The sequence below is a fragment of the Geotrypetes seraphini genome, chromosome 3, assembly GCF_902459505.1.
Source record: "Geotrypetes seraphini chromosome 3, aGeoSer1.1, whole genome shotgun sequence".
In the NCBI taxonomy this organism is placed as follows: domain Eukaryota; kingdom Metazoa; phylum Chordata; class Amphibia; order Gymnophiona; family Dermophiidae; genus Geotrypetes; species Geotrypetes seraphini.
The window spans coordinates 171,862,730-171,880,797 of NC_047086.1; the positions used below are offsets into that span (position 1 = coordinate 171,862,730).

The 18,068-nt window shown below is 40.0% G+C and overlaps 1 long non-coding RNA gene across 1 annotated transcript; it reads left to right on the top strand.

Moving 5' to 3' along the window:
- The first annotated feature begins 6,007 nt into the window (after positions 1-6,007).
- On the top strand, positions 6,008-15,921 carry LOC117357830. The gene is made up of 2 exons (XR_004538867.1): positions 6,008-6,159; positions 13,245-15,921. It is a non-coding gene; the product is annotated as an uncharacterized LOC117357830 (long non-coding RNA).
- The last annotated feature ends 2,147 nt before the right edge of the window (positions 15,922-18,068 follow it).

The window sequence follows — 18,068 nt, forward strand, 5'->3', positions numbered from 1 at the left end:
GAGAATTTCAATTCAGAAAAGTGAACATTTTAAAAGCATTATTGAGCACTCAAGCATTACTATTTACCTATTAAACTGTTCACTTTTCTGAATTGTTATTCTCAGCCCTTGTTCTAGTGTTGCTTAAGCCATATCCCTGACGAAGCGGGTTGTAAGTCTATCCTGCGAAAAGGGTTATGATTAGTGACACTTGGATGACTCGGTGATCATGACGTCCAAGTGCCGATATAGGTGATTTTTTTTGAATATTTTAGTTTTTTGATTATGAGCCCCTTATTCTATAATGGAATATTGACGCCTAGATGCCTTGTTAGAGTTGGCCCTAAGTGTATGACATTGGGGTGCCTAAATCTTTGCACCAGGTTATAGAACTTCCACCATTCCTTATGCATGCAGTTATTGAGCAATTAAAATGCATCAACCCTCTGGATAATTCTTTTGGAAACTGAAATTAAAGAGTGTTCACGCTCATTCTCTGCCAATATTGACTCCTGGAAGAATAACCATTAAGTTGACATAGCACTATGAGGGGCTGCTGAATGTCCTCAGCCCAGCCAACAAAACTAAAGCAGTCTCCATCGAAGGCTATACACTTAGACCAGTGATTTTCCACTTTTTTCGTTATATTGGAAAAAATATGGAACAGAAAAAGTGGAAAATCGCTGGACTAAGTGTATGCCCCAACTTTATTGGTTGGGCTAAGAACTTTTCAGCGGCCCCTCATATGCTTTCTACTTGGTTTGTTATGTTTAACTGAAGGACCTCTTAAAGGAAGTTAAAAGTGGAACTACAAATCAATGTATATATTCAGTCAAAATAAGGACTGGCCTATTCTACCACATAGGCTATCATCTTCTCGGAAAATACTGCAATTTTTAAAACACCTATGCCCACTGTCTATATCTCCAAATCTGTATGCTATGACTATACTGTAAAAGCTGAAATTTATACCTCTATGTACACCAAGTTTGTTTTTCCCATCAAAGTTTGTCTTACTTATACTGTGAATGTAATCTTGTAACCCATTCTGGGCTCCTTTGGGAGGACGGGCTAAATAAATGAATAAATAAATAAAAATAAAATATAGAGAGCAATTCTATAAAAGGGGCACCTACATTTAATACCTAGAGGGTGTCGAAATTCACACTTAATCGGCTATTTGTTTGCTGGCTCTGGAAACCAAGAAATTCAATGTCAGTACCCAGACATACTCTGACATTGCATTTCTGGGTTTAACGCCGGCAGTGATCTGCAAATGCTGATCGTTGCTGGCTGAATATCAGGCCCTACATGTCCATAATCCATCCAGACTCCACCCATGAAAAACCACATGACAACCAAGCTTCCTCCTTACGTGCCTAGCAGGTCCCTCCACTCCTAGGATGAAACATGCCTCAAAACGCCCCCTGGTGGTACCCTTCAACCGCAAATCACGAAATGGCGTTTGTACTCCCACTTTATACCAACCCACTGTAATCAACTGCCCCCACAGATCAGATCTTTGAAGGTCTCCTCAACTTTAGGAAAGCAATAAAAACATACCTCTTCACCTAACTCCTCTGCCTACAGCCGATGGATTACATAGAAATGTCACATTAGGATATAAACTTGTATTGATAAATCTTGCACTTTAACTAGGGCAAATTTAACCTGTAAACTGTATATTATGTATATTAGCATTAGACCCTCCCTAGTATGTGTTGAGTTAGGATAAAACTTGTATTGAAAAACTATGGCAAATTGAAACCTGTTAATTGTATATTATGTATGTTTGTAATTCTTTATTGATTTTCAAGTCGAGTATAAAGTGCAAAAAATTTTACAAACAAGTAATACTTTAAACAGCACTTACAATCAATTGACTAATAATACAAAATATATCCCCCCCCTCCCACCCTCCCTGGATGTGTGTGCAAATCAAATAGAAATTGAAGACTTATACATTTAATCCAAATTAACAAATTTCGTTAATGGACTCCATGTAGTTTTAAATATTTTATTATATCCCAATATTTACGAATTCATTTTTTTGAAATCTATAACATTGACACAAAGTTTTTCCAATTCCTGGTGATCATTTGCATGGAAACTCCTGTCATAATTATAAAAACATATGACCACATTGTAGGACAATGGAATCGATGTTTCCAGTATCATATTAATTTGTCCCCATATAGATTTCCAAAAATTGAGTATCAAGGGACCCTACTTCAAGATGACAATGCCAGCATCTATTAGACTTTGAACTGTCCAACTTTTGTAAATGAACTGGGGTCCAAAAACTCTATGCAACAAAAAAAAAAAAAAAACTGTACATCTCATCCTCCAAGTCCAAATCCATGGCCACTGAGTAGCAGAAATTTGCTGCTTTATCTCAATGCTCCAAATGTCTTTTAGGTTTGTTTTAGGTTTCTTATTGAAATATTCAGATATTAATTTATACCACTTGGCGGCCTGATGCCCTTGCAAATCTGTCTGGAAACATAGGCCCGGCAAGCTAACCGGTAACCCATTCTGAGCTCTTTGGGGAGAATGGGATAAAAAAATGAATGAAATAAATAAATGTGAATGTCCCTCTGTGAAGAACACACTATTAACATGTTCACATTCTTACAGAATGGCGCCTATCTGGATTATTATCATTTACATATGTATGTATTCACATGTTTGCTTGTCTGGCAAGAACACTGGCAGATATGTACTGCTGAAACCTATACAGCTTCATATAGATTTACCACCCTGACACGGAGGGACAACTGCCTAGCTATAAAGACCAGAGGTGCTTTTTGCATTAACTTGAAAGTGAAAGCACTGACGTCCTTTTACTCTGAAAACAATCTATGAAAAAGGAGCCCGGGCACACTATTTTTGAACAAAGGTAGGTGTGTTGTTTCAGTCCCATCCTACCCTGACTCTCAGGAGCTCCTACCCTAAAGGCAAATAAAAATATTCATGTGGTTGCATCATCAACATACTTTTACCCATGTCCAGGTCAGACTAATATCAGGTTGTTTTACGTAGGTAAAATGCTTTCTACTCATTTAAAAAAAAAAAAAAAATAGTCCATCCTCCCAGTATCAAGTAACCCTAATGCAACTTTTAAAACCATCATCACTGGCTTTATAAAACCTATACAAAGAAAATTATTTCCTTAATACATTTTTCTGCATGCCTACCCTGACACAAGCCATCCATTTAGTCATCATGAAGTGTTTACTTTCACTATCTAGCTATTGTGTATCTAAATATAACACATGGGTCATTTCGAAGCCAGGAATACAGAAAGCACAATAAGCCTTTTACGTATAGCAGATTATTCAAGCAGTTCATCTGCTCACAAATGATTTGGAAACATACTCTGAAAGTTTATCTTTACAAACTGTTCAAACATCTATCATATTTCACAGATTGCAAAATCTGCCAAGACCATTGGAAAGTCTTCAAGAGCTATGCTGATTATTAGTTTGCAAATATTTACTAGTTGGTGATCTTCCAGTAGATCTGACTTGTGAAACATATTTGCATAGCTCCTGTGATTAAATTGGCAAAATAAGCCCCACTTCAATCATGTTTTCCTATCAAGTCTATGCAAGATAGACCCAAAGATACCATACACTCCTAGTTGATCACACCAAGCGATAAAAGATGGCTTTCCCTAGGTCTAAAAAAAAGCCAAAAAAGCAAAGGGAACACCCTATGCATGCACTGGACCAAATCAAATCACAGTAGGGGGTCAGACAGACTGTGACAGAAACAAAAAACTCTATGGACATGGTGATGTTCAAGATGCAGGCTTTATTTAAAAGTACAATTTAATAATCCACATAAAATATATCTAGGACCCAAAACGTTGGGAGCTATGGACCTAACCCGGTCCGTATTTCAACAATGCTGTCTTCCTCAGGGGTCTTACAATGTCTGATGGGCTTATTCTTGTATTTACAAGTGTAGTGGATATATACTAAATATATATCGTGTATAAAGTGACTGGTGCGAGAAGGTGTGATATAGACAAACAATGTGTAGAAATACTGTATATAAATATGTTATTGACAAGTGCTACGTGACCTGAATGTGTGAGATGATAGGCCTACCAAAGTGCCAGGGGTATCTAGATGAGAAACTCAATAGTGAAAATAAAAAATAGAGATTACTTTCCTTGGTGAAATGCATAACCAAAAGCCGTGATTAAATAACACAAATGATACTAATCCGTATCTTATTTTTAAATAAAGCCTGCATCTTGAACCTTACCATCTCCACAGAGTTTTTTGTTTCTGCTGGAACTGCATTTTCTGTAGTAGCAAGGTGGGGGGCAGGCCGCCCCAGGGGCCATCTTGGTAGGGGTGCCAGTATCTCTCCTCCTTTGCGGCCCCCCCCCACTCCTCCCCTACCGCTTGTGCGTCTTCAATTCCCTGCCACCATACCTCTAGCTCCTGCCGGCACGAACTCCAACCTGCTGCTCGCGCCAGCCTCGACACTCCCCTCTGACATTATTTCTGGGTCCCATGACTAGAAAGTGATGTCAGAGAGATAGCCGATGCTGGCGCGGGCAGCAAGTTAGAGATGCTGCTCGCGCCAGGGATAGATAGTTTTTCCAACCAGTAAACTTTATTCAATGGGAATAAAACACTCTAGGACTGTCATGGGATATGTTGTCTTCTCAAATGAAAGAGAAAATGTGAATAACATTTCCCATTTTTGTTTTGCTTGAAATTAAAGTAACAGCGGGATCTGGATAGTCCCTGTTGTCTCCCTTAAACCACCCCCGCCCCTACACCCATTTCCCTTTTAACTAAGAATTCAATATACACTCAGGTATGGAAAATAGCTGCAGATCTATTTATTGATCAATAATAATAAACCAAATAACTTAACACAACATTGCATATATTAAACATCCATTACCAAATTAATCATCCTCCTGAGCTACCAGGTGTACATTGCAAGATATTGCCCTCGACCCCACCACATACAGCAACAGTCTTAGGGGTGGCATGACCATATGGCCTTTTAACTGGGTCACCTGACCCCAAAGCACGGCTCTGAGCCGGCCCACCGCTCATCGCCGGATGAGCCCCAGCACCCAGTAGTTCGGGAGACCCACCCTCCCAAGTTACCATCACCGCCATACAACACAGGCGGGCGGGTGGGAAAAAGCTGCCCTAGAGGACCCTGGAAGGAGCCGAGTCCTCCAAGGTCTCAGCTTTAAGACCTCACCCCCGCGCCATTCCTTCCCACCTCCACAAATCACTTACCCACCTTACAGCGGGAAAACTCCCCTAACCAATCCACTACCTACCTCTCTCCTAATGCTGCCATGGTCAATTACCAAGCTAATTAATCCAATTTTTAAAAATTAAGTTTCGTGTGGGATTCATGAGTTAGGTATCCCTAGGAATCCTTGATCAGGGCGCCTAGCGGGTCTAATGTAAGTATCATTTATAGAATTCCCTCTAAATGTATAAGAATATAAAACTTGTGGTACTTTGCTAATAAAATAGAATTACCTCATTCCATCCAGCAGGAATAGGACTCACTATGTTCCACATTCAGCATGAAGGCAAGCCTTTGGAGATATATCAGTAGTTCTAGTGGATATACAATATAGAGTCATGTGTAAAGGTTGTGCTAGCATAACAGAATTCAGGTATGCTACAGTACTGTTTGGCTGATGTCGTCCATTATAACAAAAAGAACGTGAAAAGAATTCATACACAAATCACAACAGAATTTGCCAAGAGAGAAAGCTATGAGTCTGCCTTTTCCAGACTTCACAGTTGATTTACAACTTGAGAGTGAATTAAATGTTGCTAAGCTCTGCTGGAACACTGCTAAAGTGCTCTATTTTTAACCTGACACTCTCTTCACCATGACTGTCCCTTCATGTCTCTCTGGGAAAAACATTCTCGGGCCCTTGCTAGCTGTATATGGAACTGAGTTATGTAAGAGTTTCTAGTTGTCATGCCAAAGTTGTCTGTCATCTTCTGACAGACGGCAGGAAATCCTATATCTTCAAGCTTTCTGAAGGCTAAGTGAAAAGTCAGAAAACTTCCTTATAAACCAACAAATGACTTCAGAATGGCTGGTTGACGCAGTGCCTGCTAGGCAGAAGATATATGCATAATCTTGTGGCAGGGAGAAGACGCTTTCAGTCAGGTGATTACCTCACAACTTATTCACAACGCAACGAGGCATGTTTACTAATGGTGTTTGCTGCTTACGAGTAATGTGGGAATTACCACACAAACAGTATGGGTCAATGAATTCCCACATTAAATAGCTAATATGGGAAACACCATTTAGAGTGGAATAAATGGGGACTGTGTCTGACAGTCATTGCTATATGTTGACAGTTAAAGTAGCAGATATTACACAGTAGTTAATGCTATCTCATGGGCTACATCTAGCAGCATTGTTCATTTTCTGCCATCACAGTCCCTTGAATTCTACATTTGTCACCCAAATTTGTACACCAGTCGAAAATGTGTACGCAAATTAATTGACTTATGAGCTACATAATTGCAATTAATTGATGTTAGCAATCAATTATTGCAGTTAATTGGCATTATTAAATATTTTTGTGTGCATCTTCCTGAGTGATTATCTATAACCCCGCTCACCTAAATCTCCCCAGCATGCAATGCAAAAGGGGGTATGGTTATAGGAGGGGTTCCAAAAGATTGCATGAAGAGTTACAGAAGAGTGCCATTCCTGCACCTATATACCAAAGGTTGGGTGGTGGCATTTATATCAGATTTCAGACAGCATAAATACTGAGTGCTATTCTAGAATGAGTGCTCAATTCAGACTGACCTTTATAGAACAGCGCTCCATGCCTTTTCTGGCAGCAAAATTCAGGTCCAATTTATTAAATCTGGACCAAAGTGTACAGGATACTATCTCTTCCCATAGGTAGGTAGGTCAAGTCTATTTCATCATAAGAACATAAGAATTGTCATACTGGGACAGACTGAAGGCCCATCAAGCTCTGTATCCTGTTTCCAACTGTGGCCAACCCAAGTCCCAAGTACCTAGCTAGATCCCAAGTAGTAAAACAGCATACAGAAGATTAATACAATCCCCAATTAAGCTGTGCTAATTAAAAATGACCCTAAATAGCAAGGCCTTACATCCCTTTTGGAATTCAGAAACATCAATGGCTTTCAGATCTTCAGGTAGACTGTTCCATCTATTAAAGCACTGATATCAGAGGGAAGGCTTCAGGGTCAGACACATGCTGCGTGTAGGAACCGCAGCTGGGAGGAGGGAGCTGGTCAGAGGAGGTAAACACCTGCGGGAGGAAGGGAGGCACGAATTTGTGACACAGCACATAAGGAGGGAAGGACGATGAGGGGAGCATTGGGACACGGAAGGGAGGAAGAGGGGCGCGTTGTCACAGGAAGGGAGAAGCAGAGTTGTGTTGGGACACAGAAGGAAGGGAGAGATCACAAACTTCCGACAAATAATAGAAGGAAGGAAGGAGGGAGGGAGCATGAACTTGGGACACAGAATGGAGGGAGGGAAGCATGAACTTGAGACATAGGATGGAAGAATGGAGGGAGTGAGGGAGATGCTGAGGTGGGGGTGGGTGTCTGAGTGAGAGGGAAAAAGTACATAGGGCCGGTTTTAGACATGCTGGGGCCCAGGGCAGAAATTAAGGAGGGGGCTCCTCTTCTACTTACCCATCTCCCAATTTCTCCACACACCTTTAAATAACTTCTTCACACACAAAACAGATAGACAGACCTTCACCAAATATAGAACAATGGATCACAAATTACAAATAGAAATATGAATACCAAAGCTGAACTGGAGATCCCAAAAAGTTAAACTCAGCAAGTACTGTATTTCAATTTGAACACAGTTGCATAACCATGAGAGGGGGCTGGACCTCCCACTTTAAGCTTAAACTCCCTCAAAATGAACATCTTCCTTGCTGTAGCTGGTGGGGATCCCCAAGCCTTACTAACTGATGGCCACCTCTCCACCTCTCTCCACTGGACCTCAGGTCCAGTGACCAGAACTTTCCAAGTTGTGCAGCTGGCAGCAATATTGCAGAGCTGCTGCTGATGCTGCCTTCCCTCCTCCCCACCCCCGCTTGGCTTTCATGCATGCATGAAAGCAGTGGCAAGCTTGAGGATATTGCCATTAGCTGCAAAGCTTGGAGATTTCTGGTTGCCGGTCTGCAGGAAGATGTATTCAGTTGGCAGGGCCTGGGAATCCCCACTAGCTCAAGTATTTATATATTGCACTTTGGTGCCCATCCGCTAATTATGGTCCCTGTATGACTATGCCACTGAACACAATACAAAAATAATTGTGATGTACATATCCCAAAGCTAACATATTCCAGTTAATAAATTCAAAATGAAATATTTTTTCTCTACTTCTCTCTTGTTCCATTCCTTCCTTATGCCTGTCTCCAACATACTGATTTTTCCCTTTCAGCTTTCCTAACTTTTTCTTTTCTGCCTCTGTCCACTCAAATCTTGCCCTCTTTCTCACCCTTCTTTTTAAATTTTGAGCTACCTTTCAATTCTCCATTTTCCTCTCACTTCCTAGCTCTCCTATTTCCCATCTCACTCCTTTCCCAGCCTCCTATTTCCTTCTATCTACTCACCATTAACACATTTCTACCACTGTAGTCACTGTTCTCGCACTCATATTGTCATCTCCCTTTTGACCTCATCCAAATGGCTCACTACTATCAGAATACCCCTCCCTCTCTCCACTGGTCAGGCTATATCTTCCTGTCCTTTTCTCTCCATCCCTTAGTGTAGGGACGCCATTCTGCCATTCTGAAACAGGGCGAGATCGGCACACTGATTTCACCGCCCCTGTGAAAGAATTATGAATTATTCCCATTCCCTCTCCCCTCATTAAGGAAGGAAAGTGTTAGCACTTTGTGACAGAATGCTGAGGCAATCCCCCCTCCTTTCTTGTCAAATTCTGATAAAAGGGAGGTTTTGGTAATAGACCTTAAACATTGTTTTTTCACCATTCCTCTACATCCAGATGATAAACGGGTCCTGGCACCCTACTCTATGGTCAGACCATTTCAAATATTCATTCACCATCAATTGGGCTCAAAATAACAACAAACCCATCCCAAAGAAAACACTCATCAAATTCAGACCGAAAATCGAACCTCACACATTCTGGAACACAGTTGACCCCGAAATCGACCCCAACAACCCCAAAGAATTCATAAACAGCTGGCGGACCCTCAGTGAATCTACACTAAACGAACTTGCTCCAATAAAAAACAAAAACAAAATAGACAGACCATCTAATAAATGGTTCGACGACGAACTTCTACAACTAAAAAGAAAATGCAGACAATTAGAAAGGTCATGGAAAAAACAAAAACACAACCACATCAAAGATGAATGGAAAATCCTTATCAAACAATACAATACCAAACTGAAGGAAAAACGAAAAAACTACTACTCCAAACTCATCAGCACCGAAAAACCAGACACAAGAATACTTTTTGACATCTTAAGAAATCTCACCGATACCAAACCATTTCTCGCCACCCAAGGAAACCAAACTCCCACAGCCACCCAATTAGCGGATCACTTCAAACACAAAATCATCACAACCAGATCCACATTCAACAATTCAAGAACCAACATAGAAGAAATACGAATCAATCCCAAAACAGATGAAGCAATACCAGCAGACAGGATATGGACAAACTTCCCAAAGATACAATGGTCAGACTTGAACAGGCTTTACAAAAAATACAGCAAATCCTCATGTGACTTGAACAACTGTCCCTCATACTTACTAGCAACAGCTTCCACCAAATTTAAAGCTAGCCTCACACTATGGCTTCAAACAACACTAAGTGAAGGTCATTTCCCACCGGAATTAGGAGAAATCATAATTACACCTATCCTAAAAGATCCCAAAGGTCCTATAGATAATCCTGCAAACTATAGACCAATCGCTTCAATCCCTCTATACATTAAAATAACAGAAGGCCTTGTCGCACAACACCTCTCCAACTACCTTGAAGACCATCACATACTACATCCATCACAATCTGGATTCAGATCCAACCATAGCACAGAAACTCTACTGATATCACTATTAGACATTGCACGACAACACCTCAGCAAAGGAAACAAGCTGCTTCTCATTCAACTCGATCTTTCTGCGGCATTCGACCTAGTTGACCATCACACACTACTCCAGATATTAGACGCAATAGGAATCTCAGGTAATGTTCACAAATGGTTCCAAAGCTTCCTCAAAACACGAACATACAAAGTCAAATCAAAAGAGCACATATCCGAACCATGGTCAAACCCATGTGGAGTACCACAAGGATCACCATTATCACCCATATTATTTAACCTCTTCATAGCATCCCTAGGCATAACCCTAGACGCCCTAAACACAGTATCATTCAGCTACGCAGATGATATAACTATCCTCCTACCCTTTAATATTCAAGACCCCTTATCCACAAACCACCTGAAAATGATAATGGAAACGGTAGAAAAATGGATGTCAAGTCATAAACTAAAACTGAACTCGGAAAAAACTAAATTCCTACTACTGGAAAGGGAAAAAAAACCTTCTCTCACAGAACTAGAAGTAAATACAATCAAGTACCCAATGCAAAGCACACTCAAGATCCTGGGAATTCAACTAGACAGAAACTGCACAATGCAGTCTCAAATCCACAAAATCATCCAAAGAGCATTCTTCACAATACGTAACCTAAGAAAAATAAGAAAATTCTTCAACAAAGATCAATACAAGATATTAGTACAATCCCTAGTACTGAGTATTGTAGATTACTGTAACAGCCTATACCTATCATGCCCAAATTACATGATAAAACAATTACAGACAGTTCAGAACACAGCCCTCAGAATCATCTACTCACTAGGCAAATATGACCACATCACCAAAGCATACCTAGATTCACACTGGCTACCAATAAAAGCAAGATCCCAGTTCAAATTCTACTGTCTACTATACAAAGTAATACATGGAACAGCACCCAGCTACCTAAACAACAGACTACACCGTAACCTCTCACACAGATTAAGGAGAACTCAGAGCCTATTCACTCACCCCCCTCTCAAAGGAACCCGACGAAAGAAACTATATGACAGCCTTTTAGCGACACAGGCAGCAAAGATCGATACTACCATCACCAATCTACTGACCAAATCAATAGACATTAAAGCATTCCGAAAAGAAATCAAAACTCATCTCTTCAAAAAACACTTCCCATCATCATAACCTCACAAAAGTATTAGAAAATGCTCTCATGACTACCCTAACACCACCACCAGCAACACCCGAATCCGGACAGTATTATCTCTATTCGTCTAAACAGCAGAATCCGGACAATATTATCTCTATTCGTCTAAACAACCTATCACTATCTAATATCTACTACCAATTTATCCTGGAAAAGTCCAGAACAACAATTGTAACTTAACGCATTCTTGATTATATGTACTGCAATGCTACTGGAAATGTCCAGTCTTCTAACTTGTAATCCGCTTAGAACCGCAAGGCACAAGCGGAATAGAAATCACTAATGTAATGTAATGTAATGTAATAAAGCAAATATCTTAATAGCAGCTCCGAACATAAAAACTGAATGGAGTTCTGAATTGACTACACATTTAAAACATTACGGGTTGTGCATTGCACCTGAAATAAATTTCAGACGCAGTATTCTTATATTTATTTGGGTTTCAAATTACTGCAATCATATGCAGCTCCTATCATTATTACTTTAAAACTTAATTAAGGCAAACAACCTTCAGATTAGATCTATATAACACCAGACATTCAAAAAGTGATAGCAATTATTAACCAGCTATTATTAACGCAATGCATTGATGGGATTCAAGATTATATAGCACTTTCTTTATTAATCCTTCTGCAGAAATGCCAACCTATTGCAGTTTTAGGCCAGCTAACCCCTGATAATCGTTTACATATAGTGTAATGGATCTATTTATCACATACACCCCCTAAGAATATCAGCTCTCCTCAATCCATGTATAGTTCTCGCCTAAGTAAAGCAAGAAATCGAGCCTTAGCCATTCTGGGACTGGATCTGATATCTATCACCTTTCCCATTTCGCAAATTGCAAATGCATTAACAAATTACATCAGTCGTATTTGTCCTCATTATCCTAAAGATAAACGCTTAATTCTAGTGTCAGAAAACGTTTTGGATTTTCATTCTGCACTAAACTTAACACCTATAATTGCCGCTCTCACTGTCTATACAGATGGCAGCAAGACATGCGGAGTTGTGCACTGGACCCAAGAAAATGCTTCTTGGGTCTTATTCACTCCCCCGCAACAATCTGCTCAGTGATCAGAAATAGCCGCTGTTATTCTTCCGCTGCAAACCTTTTTCCTCTGTCCATTGAACCTGATTACAGGCAGTCTGTATGTTCGTAATTTAGTTTACCAGCTTCCTGGTGCTCACTTGATGACAACTTACTATCATTGTTTCTTGAATTACGCTCGTTATTGTCAACACGTAAACACTCTCAATGTGTTTCACATTCGTAGCCATCAAAATCTTCCAGGAGTCATTTCTATAGGAAATAATCTTGCGAATGCTGCGACCAGGAAGGTTTTAGCACAATTTACCACTCTCATAGACAGTCGTGCATTCTTCCACCAAAATGCCAAAGCCCTGGTGAAAATGGATAACATTCCCTTAAATCAAGCTACACCTATAGTTCAATCCTGCCCACAAATGCTCTCAGCTGCATTCTGCTGCTGAGTACGGGGTAAATCCCAGGGGACTTACAATAAATCAAGTGTGGCACATGGATGTCACACAATATCCCTCTTTCGGGAAATGGAAATATCTACACATTACTATTGACACCTATTCTGGTTATCTTTGGGTAACGTCACACACAGGCGAAACAACGACTCAAGTAATTAATCATATGTTGCCATGCATTGCTGTTATGGGAAAGCCAAAAACTTAAAAAAAAAAAAAAAAAACAGACAATGGTGCTGCATATTCTTCCCATGTTTTTTCTGAGTTTTGCTTACAGTGGGATATCCCATTAATTCACGGTTTGCCTTATGATTCTACAAGACAAGCCATATTTAGCACAGCAAACCGTGCTTTAACATCTTATTTATTAAAACAGAAACCAGTGAAATATGTCAGGTTCAAATATCTTTATCTTTTTTTTTGTTCACTATTAACCATTTGAACTATTTTTCAGAGTACTGTCTCCTAATCCTGTCTAGCATGGACCTGCTCCCTTAATAACCTGGGGAAGGGGTTATGCCGCTGTCTCAACTCCTACAGGTCCAGTTTGGGTACCGAGCAGGCCTGCACGAACAGAAACTACAGAAGAAAATCGAGCTGCCCCTACAGAAGAAAAGCAAGCAGCTGTAGACACCAGCGCAAGAACTACAGAGGAAAATGTCCTGGCACCAGCATTTACAGAATCCCATTCCTGAATCCGATTCCATCTTACAGAAACCACAACAAGTTCCCATACCACAGCAAGACGACCGGAAATGAAAGTGTTATTCTAAGACTGATCCTGTGGCTTGGGGACACATTAAAAGCTTCCATTCTCACCTTGAAAAAGACTGAATTTTCACATTAGGTGTGCAACTGTTGTGCTTTTTCCCTTTTTCATTTAACAAACCTGTACTATGGTTTAATACCTTTCTGCCAAAATATACACCCACACCATGCAAGCTATTTATAGTAGCACTGCAGATCTTCAGAATCTAATAGGCCCATTATGATATTTTGTTAGCTGTTGTATTTTCTTTATTATTGTCTCACGCATTGTTCTTGGAAAAGAACTGTTTGTTTATCCCATATTTTTATTTACTGTAACACCTGTCGTAGGACATAGGCCTTTCCCACAGGTGGCAGTGATTTACATTTTTGATTATTTGCTGACACATCACAAGTTCTTTTTACAATTTACATTTGAGAACTTGGCCCTTGCACCCCATTCCAAGACAACAAAATCTGTCTTGTGTGTATCCATTATTTGTATCACCTTCACATGAGTTAACTGTACCTATTATGCATATATTTGGGCTTTTTAGGGTTTGCCCTGGGCATTTCTTCTCCATCTTAATGCATTTAATTCTAGGTTACTATGCCCGGCACTTTTAGGTATAGGGAAAGTAATCTTGAGGTTCTCTTATTTTAGGGGCATTTAGGGACTTTTTGCTATGCCTCACATATCTACTAGGGAACGCTCATTAATGCCAGACCCCTCCGTCTGGCTTAGGAAGATATAGGGACTCACTATTTTGATTATAACATATGTACCTTATTAGTAATTATTGAATATGTGATAGATATGCGTGTGATGTGTTTGGGGCCCCAGACTGTGTGTGAGAATGTGTTTGATTAGGTGCATGAATTGTGAATGTGTCGTTATATTTGAAATGTGCATATAATACCAAAAACATTACTACCAACACATTAGATTTTGAAGCTTCCAGTGGCACTATATGGAAATGGTTAAGTTAGCGCCAAGGGGAATAAGAAAGATTTCCCAACTAACAAATTTTATGACTGAAGATGAAATATCCTATACCATGTTTACAAAATGGTGAAAAGTAGCCAGAAAATTACCCTGGGATGCCATGACCATTTATACCCCCAGAGTAGCAAATAATAAAAATCTGTCATGTGCTAGAGTACAAAATTGTACTAGAACTTACATTAACAGTGGACTAGCTTTATGGAACTGTTTGCATTTTGTAAATATTTCATATCTTAATGCTCACCTGTCCCACCTGCAGGATGTTCCTGCTAATTTAACACACAATACCCCATGCTGAAAACCGCTCTGTCTCTATCACCTCTGATAGTTATGCCTTAACTGACCAGTGTTATTTTAATGTTAACTTGCTCTCAAAAGCTAAAATTATCTCTTTGGCTGTCTCTTGGCTGTCTCTTTAGTTAGTGTACCAGGGTTAGCATTATATAATTAAAAAACTTTACCCCGATTAGCTTGTGCATTAGCAAAAAACAAAACAAAACATGAATCATACCTCACACGCATTTAGCTTGCTAAATCAAGAACAACATGAAATACAGACAGCTGTGTTAGACAACTGAGCAGCCATAGTTTACATGAATTGGCCTCTAATATGCGTCAAGATAACTTACCAGAGTGGTGGAATGTTCTATGATCTGGCCAGTGGTTACAGTCATTTTTCAGTCTCCTCATTGAAATAGGTCTTTTGATTGCTCTCTGTTGTCTTATTCAATGCCTGCCTTCCTTGTTTGCTTTATGGATCAGTCCATATTGCAAATTATCCCGAGCAGATTTGCCTCACCTCTATAAGCCCTTAAAATAGTTAAGTAAAGCGAAATGTAGGAACGCCATTCTGCCATTCTGAAACAGGGCGAGATCGGCACACTGATTTCACCGCCCCTGTGAAAGAATTATGAATTATTCCCATTCCCTCTCCCCTCGTTAAGGAAGGAAAGTGTTAGCACTTTGTGACAGAATGCTGAGGCAATCCCCCCTACTTTCTTGTCACAAGACCCCTGTCACAAGACCCCTGTTACATATTAACCCATATCTTAATCAAGCAGTCCTTATTTGGAAAGGACATCAGCTGACAGGCATTGAGGACGTGCAAAGACTCAGGTGTTGTCCACGTGTTAATCAGGCCCTTGTCTAAGTGCTGAGTTGGAGGATGATCACGAGGTAAAAGCACGAGGTAAAGGGAGGGTGATCACGATGTATAAGCATGTATCTTTCTTTGTATCCACCAATGTAAAAGCATGTACCTTTGTACCCACCAATCATGAGATGTGTAAACGAGGGAGTTACTATGATGTCACTAGCTTAGAAGCATAATAAAAAGGGACTCGGAGATAGCTCCTGGCAGCGCCTCCTCCCAACTCTATGTGTGTGTTTCGTTTGTCTCATTCCTACACCCTAGAATCTTCTTATCTCAACTCTCTTCCCTCCTGCTCTCCCATGGGTCCATTTCTCCCCCTCCCCCTGGTCCAACAATTTGCTCCCTCTGTTTTCTATTGTTCTTCTTTCCACCCCCTTGATGCTGAACAATGAGATGGAGGGAAAAAAAGAGATGCTGCATCTTTCTCTCCCTTCCACCCCCAGGCCTAACATTTCTCCCTCCCTTCCATCCCCAGATCCAACTTCTCTCCCTTTCTCTTCCCAACTGCCCCCATCCCATATCTCCCCCTTACCTGCCAAGTTTTATTTAAAAATGGATTACCCCAAGACTCTGAGGAGTCCCCATGGGACAGTATGTCTTCCCCCTTCTCTCCGCGCTGGTCTGATGTTACCCTCACTTTTTGTCTCACTGAAAAGTCTGCTGGCCTTAGCAGCGATTCAGAAACATTGCCCGTGGCACCTCTTCTTGCTTTCCATTTGCCAGTCCATTCCCCAATGATGCAACTTCCTGTTTCCACCCAGGTGGATCGCGGCAGACAGTAAACAAGAAGAGGAACTGCGGGCAATGTTTATGAATCGCTGGCGAGGCTGGTGGATTTTTCAGTGAGATAGAAGGTGAGGGCGACATCGGACTGGCATGAAGAGAAGGGGGAAGACATGCTGGCCTATGGGGGCCCCCCAGAATCTTGGGGCCCAGGGCAACTGCCCTGTTTTCTCCTCCCTAACGCTGGCCCTGATGGTGCACATGGGAAAATGAAGAAAGAGGAGAATTGTTGAGCATAGGCAGGGAGAGAGAAATATTGGACTTGGTAGTGGGAGAGGCGTGAGGTACAGATGCATAGGGAAGAGAGCCGGATGAAGAACAAAAGTAAGTGTAAACCTCCTATCTTTTCTTTCTATTTAAACTACAGTACTTTATTTTGAGGACTGTTTATTTTGTCTAATGTTTTTATAGACTGTGTACTGTACAGGATCTGAGTTATATACAAATTCAACTTGAACGCTTTAAAAAAACCAAACTAATTCTTAACCTGGGGACTGCCTATTATATATACTGTAAGTAAACTGAATGAGATACATGAACAAATGAAAGTAGATCACCTCAATATTCTGAAACCACACTTTCCTGTGTAACTGGATGCGGTAGGAAAAGGAGAAACACACAGAGTGGCAAGTTTTTCATGACTTGCAGCTTTTTCTCATTCAATGCTGACATCAAATCTTACAATGTGATGGCTCAGCACATTTCTCAGTGCTGACTGTTAAAACAGGGTTTACATAAAGATATAGAATGCCTGCATATTATATATTCATCAAGGCTCCTCTTGCTTTAACCTCCTGCATCATTATCGATTGTTCTGCCAGAGACGCAACAATTACTTTCCTGGAATGTAATTGCGTTATTGTTATTCTCTATCAACAAACCCATCTGTTCTTTTCTGACCATCATTGAAGTACAGCAAATGATATTTTGGAGACACAAGAGCATTTTGAGGGTCAACTGGAGGTATCCTGAGTGTCTTTATCCACTCACCAAGATTTATAATGCAGGAGTCTTGCCATTTGGGATTCATTTTCATTTTTTTAACTGTATTTTTATTGATTTTCTATTAACTTTTACAGTTAACCTGTGCACAAATTTGTATATACCTGGCACTAAACCAATATACAACAATCAAAAAAAGGCATAGCCCAAAGTAAAAAATTGTGCAAAATAAAGACATCCTCATAAAAATATCAGCTCACATTTGAGCACCTTTCATAAATTTAGAACATTCTATTTCTACATCAAAATAACTAACAAGTGAAATAAACTAAGAAACATTTGTTTACCTCTATTTGGGATTGCAGGTTGGGAAAAATGATCTTTTCCATATGGATAATATAGTTTGGTTTTCATGTACAGAAATAAAAGTTAATAAATAAAAGCAAATTGAAAAGTGAGAAAAAAGAACAAATATGTTATCATGCCATGCTGTGTACCATTATCTAGAGTTTAAAAATCTTTAAATATAATATTGTAATAAATAATATGATTTAATATATTAATAATTGGGAGGAGGGGGACATGGATGTTTTCTTTAATAATGTGTGTAATATGGTGTATTTATTGCAATCTGTTAAAGTTATATT